Raw genomic sequence first — 6,000 nt, forward strand, 5'->3', positions numbered from 1 at the left:
GCAGAGTGAAAAACAACAGAATTCGGCCCATTCAGCTAGATAGTTCTCACATGCCACTGCTTCCCTATCCTATGGCTTCTATTTGCTAAATTATATTTTAAGCTCCCAGCTTGAAGTTAGCAACCAAAACTAAGAAGTGAGTGTGAGCTCTCTGCTACTGCATCAGTTTCTGTTTCTATGGAAATGGACCTAGGAACCGCAAAAAGCAAACAAAGTGCCTTAAAATAACAATGATTTGAAAATTCCACTTACTTTGCTTTCCTCAGTGTTGTTTCCACAAAAAATGGCAAGCAGCTGGAACGGGTACTTGGTCATTTCAGCTTCTTATAGCCTGCTAGGGGTAGCAGAGTAAAAGTGATGTTTTATTTCTGAAACACTAAAAATAAATAAATGAAATCAGCCCCATATCAAAACTAAAAATGTTGGAAAAATATGTGCTCTCATTATTTCCTTTGAATTGATATAGGTGTGACTTGAGGGAAAAGTGGGTGCAAGCTAATTAATAAGACCATTTCTGCTCTCTTTTACAATTGTTATAAAAAGAATCATAGTAAGAAGTTTTTCATACACAACAGGCCCACCCCTTTCCCCAGTTTCCTTCCAAATGTGGTTTACTTCAGCTTATCTGGCTCCTCCTGGACAATTTTCCAGCACCAGTTCAGCCTGTGTTTCTGTCTGGTGGCCACAGCAACCCCAAGGGTTTGGTCATCCTTTACTTTTTCATCCTGACTTTATTTTGGTGCCCAGTTCTGAACAACATAGCCGGAATCTTCACTACCTTGACTGACTATAGCATTTAAATTGTCTGTGTTTCAAGAGGAAAACTGTTTCTGTGTGCCCACATCAGTATCAGCAACTTTCTGATTAAACTAACACAGAAGTTTCCAATCTGTCTTTGGTCGATGGCCCATAGCAAAGGCTTTCCAAGGCTTTGCAAGGCTTTCCAGATCTCTCAAGTGGTCACTTGAGAAAAGCTTCACTCTGTATGCATAAACTGACAATGATTTAAAAGGTGTCTTAACTACAGAAACACAGGATATATCTTGCCAATATTTTTAATGTACTCAGGACAATTGATTATACTTGTGGTAAAGTCAGCAAAATCGTTCTCCTCATTTTTACCTTTGCTATTTGCAGAAAAGTCTGTCAAAGATAAGCCTTTCTTTTCTTTGTATAGGACACCCTTGCTGAGAAAGCCCATAGAACCACGGTCATTTTCCAGAGAGAAGAGCTGGGGCAGAATAGTGCCGTAATATCTCTGGCATGTGAAGCTGCTAGGAGCTAATTCTCCCCACTAAATGACCTTATACGGTTCAGTAACAATCTGCTGCAGGAATCACTGACATGGATGATTGTTCTTTGACTTTTAACCTCCAGGTAATAGAGATTAAGTGCTACTTGGATGGAGATCATATTTTCTAGCATTGAGCTTCTAATAACTACACGATATTACATCATGAAATATAATGGAGTTTACAATAGAAAGCTACTCCTCCTTTTCTCCTTATGTTATAAACTGCATTTGCCTCTGGAAGAACTTACTTTATTCAGATATAATGTCCACAGAGTTTGCATTTTTTATATGTTTTTGTATCACATATACAAGGAAAGATCATTTAATACACCTTAAGCTATACTATTATTATCAAACACTGTTAAGTAGAAAACATAAATTTTGCTAAGGTTAGATGGCAAAGAAATTAATATTCTAGTTTCCCAATAGTACAGAATATGCTAAAACCTGGAGCCGGCAAATTATTCGTTATATACAACAGTTCTTTAGGAACTTAGTGCTTGTTTATGCTGTAATCCCATGTTGCTCTCATTAATTATGCTTCCTTCTACAGTATATATTGTTCTTCCTAGAAGTTAGTTAGCATTTTCTCTTTTTAATGGATGTATTATCTTCTGAAGCTCTGGATGGTCTTTTACTTTGTCACATAGTACAGCTCAGCATTCCGTTGCCCTCAGTGTTGCTCTAGAAAGACTGACTATGTGGGGAAAGAATGAGTTTACATTTTCAGGCTACTCAGTCTTTGCCTCTCAGCTGAGAACGGTGGGCTAACACTTTTCCTCATCCTGTGTAGCTGGAATCTATGCAATCCGTCCTGAATTGATACAGCTTCCTCGTATCATACGGGCCAGCACAGCCTTCAGGAAGCACTGTAAGTTCGTTAAAGATTCATGATGCACAAATCTTTTGTTACACTTTGTTGGCCTGACATGCAATCTGTTAGACAGAAATAGACCATACCTGGCTGTGTGGCATACTGTACTGCATACATATACTATGGTGCAATACATCAGGTTATCTCATGTACAGTTTTTTACAGCACATGCAAGATGGGTAGCACTGTGAAATGTCACCAATAAATGATTGGGGTCTGATGCCTGCTATCATTCATATGGGGAAGGTTCTTCCCAAACTTGCTCTGTTGGATGAGCTAGGCTACACAGGAAATCATCCTCAGCTTCCATGGATCGGCAGAGGACACAATTGCATTCGTTTTCCAAGGGCTGAACATACTCATAAATCTGCACGTGTCCTCTTTAAAAATCTGGGGCAGAAAAACCTAGAGGCTGCCGTTTGATGTAGGGGAGAGACAAGCCTTATATGGTTGATATACAGATGTGCAGATATGCTGCTCACTACCACTAACTAATGAAAACTCAGACTACCTTACTTCTTATTAGCTGTCACAAACTGGACATTCATTAAACAATGACAATGACAAAGCTGTTTTTTTTTTTTTTTCTGCAGGGTGAAAAAAATAATGTCACTGATCAACTTAGACGACTTGGGGAGCATGGGGGAAAAGCAACCAAAAAATAAATCAATACTGTAAATTAAGGGGGATGAGCCTATAAAAGAATTACTTGTGTCTGGCTATATCCCAGAGCAGCACAAATATAGTCTCAGGGAGAAATTTTAATCTCTTTTGCCCACTTAAGTGGAAGGAAAAAGTATATTTTTAACAAACTTGAAAATGTAGTAGTAGTCAACAACACCAAAGATACAACTTGAAACTATAGGTTTTTGTATGAGGTAAACACAGACTTTATGTAATGCAGGTTTTTCTGAGTTTATCCAAATTGCCGCAGCTGTGAGAAACTAACTCAACTTTGCACCCTGGGCAGAGGGATCTTTAACATTTACGTCAAGTGTAAATATCAGTAATTACAATAAGATTTACCTGCTCTAATATCATATTAACATCAGATCTACAAATCAGTAATGGAGGTAAGGAACTTAAGGGGAAATGTACAGAGAAGGACCAGATGACATGAAGGGCCATAAAAATGCACATAATATACTAAATGAGGAAAAATTATGTGCCTTTCTTCTTCTTTCTCTCTTTTTCTTTGTGAACACACTTGCAAATTGGGAATTATAGAAAATTAACGTTCAGGGCTGAATACTGAAATAGCAGAGATCTGGCAAAGTAATTTCAGTGTATTTCTGAATCAGACACTAAGGTGATGAGGACAAACGTTTAAGGTCAAGTAGATTAAATTGGCTTCTTTGACACCACATTTCTACAAGATTTCACCAGATTTATTGCATTTGAAATTGTGCCAGTCATTTTAGTGTTGGCAACACATGAAACAGAGATACATGATACTAGTTAGCTCTTGTTATTTAACATATAAACTGTATCTTACTAATAAAACAATCACACACATTCACAGAACAGTTGGGATTGGAAAGAACCTCTGGAGATTGCCTGGTCCAGCTGCCTTGCTCAAGCAGGATCAGCTAGAGCAGGCTGTTTGGGGCCTTGTCCAGACGTATTATGAATATCTCCAAGGATGGAGATTCCACAGCCTCTCTGGGCAACCTGTTCCCCCGATCAGCCACCCTTGTTAGGGGGAATGGCCAAATCCAATAGCCTGACAGAGGCAAAGATGCTGCAACTCCTTGCCCCTAGGTCCAACCAGGAGAGAGACTGAGCACAGACTTCTGCCCAGCAGGCGTGTAAACAACCACATATATATAACATATAAATATACATATGCATGTGTGGCTAGCCACATAGGTCAACACAGGCAGATGCTCTCAACCCTGGCACAATCAGCACCAACAGTCTCATCCTGTTCCCCTCTCCAGGTGATCAAGAGGAAGGTCTGTTAGTGGAATACATATATATTCATAAGTACAATATGGATCTCCTGAGTGCTGGCTTAGACACCTAGTCCACACAGCAGCTGCCCCTGGGTCCTCAGTCTCCCCAGTTGCTGGCACCTGCATATACAAATCCCTGAGGCCGTAGCCCCATGCCAGTGGCTGGTACAGACCCTTCTCACACACACACCACACACGTGCACACACTGTGGATATGTCCAGAAGCTAGCCTTGGACATGCACCATGTCCTCTAGCTGCTCCTGGATCCCTCTCTTTTCCCAGGTGCCTTACCCCTAGACATACACACACACATACACAAGCAGGTCTCAGCTGACCCCCAGACTTCACAGTCTCTTCATCAGTTGCCCAGGATTCTCCTGGTCCCTCCAGTAGCCACCTTCCTCATGGTCACACCCTTAGAGAAACACACACACACACACACACCTGGCTCCCAGGTCCCTTCAACTACTCACTGGTTAGTCTGGCTTGAAGTTTGCTAGTGATAGTGCATTCATTTGCATCACTCACTTGCTCCAGTTGCTGGCACCACAGGCACATGGCCCCTGTGACCCATAGTCCTCCTCCAGTTCCTGGCATCTATTTTCACTCGCTCTGGTCTCTCAGTTGCTGGCACCACAGACACAGGGACACCTCTGACCTGTGGTCTGACTGCAGTTATAGGCACTTAGACCTTCACCCATACACACATACGTACATGGAGTAGAGAGTCCCTCACCCAACAAAATAGTTAGAAAAGGTATTTAATGAGAAGATAGGACAGGCTGCACTGATCAGATGCAGGGCATGGCCAGACAAGTGTACTAACTAGCCACCTATTTACACATGACCAGCCATTTTCATCTCCTTATCCTTCTAGTTTTCCATGTTGTCACTAGATCCCAGACTTTCTCCACCTTTAGTTCTTCCACTAGACATCCCATTGTAAGTCCTGTGCAATCCTGAAATGCTCTTTTTCTGCATTGCACAATGTGTCCCATACCCCGAAGCAGTGACCTTCTCTACAGAGCTGCTCTCCAGCTGGTCAGCCCCCAGCCTGTACTAGTGCCTGAGGCCATTCCTCCTCAGGTGCAGAACTCAGCAGGTTCACTGCTGAACTTCAGGAGGTCCCTCTCTGCCCCTTTCTCCAGCCTGTCAAGCTCCCTCCGGATGGCAACACAACCCTCTGCTGCATTAGCCTCTCCTCACAGTTTTTGTGCACTTAGTCCCATCATCCAGGTCATTAATGAAGAGGTTAAAACAGTATTGGCACCAGTATTGATCCCTGGGGGGACACCTCTAGTGAGTGGCCTCCAGATGGACATCATGGCCCTGATCACAACCCTCTGACTCTGGCATTCAGCCAGTTTTCAGTAAGCCTCAGCGTTCACTTATCTACCCTGTACTTCATCAACTTCTATCTATGAGGACTTAATGCGAAACAGTGTTGAAAGCCTCACCGAAGTATGTTCAAGATGTTGTAAACAACGTCCACTGCTCCCCCCTCACTCACCAAGCCAATCATTTCGTTGTAGAAGGCTCTTGGATTGGTCAGAAATGATGTGCCCTTTGCAATTCCATGCTGACTACTCCAGATCACTGTCTCATTCTTAATATGTTTTTAAATGGTTTCCAGGACTATTTGCTCTATCACTTTCCCTGTGACTGAGGGGAGGCTGGCCAGTCTGTTTTCCCCAGATCCCCTTTCTTCTCCTTCTTGAAGATAGGCATGATGTTTGGCTTCATGCAGTCATCAGGAATGTCCCCTAGTCGCCACCTTCATCCAACGATAATTGAGAATGGCCTTTCAAAGACCTCCACCAGCTTCCTCAGCATTTGGGGGTGCATCCCATCATGTCTCATGGATTTATGTGCATCC

This window comes from Struthio camelus, chromosome 3, assembly GCF_040807025.1.
Source record: "Struthio camelus isolate bStrCam1 chromosome 3, bStrCam1.hap1, whole genome shotgun sequence".
Classification (NCBI taxonomy): domain Eukaryota; kingdom Metazoa; phylum Chordata; class Aves; order Struthioniformes; family Struthionidae; genus Struthio; species Struthio camelus.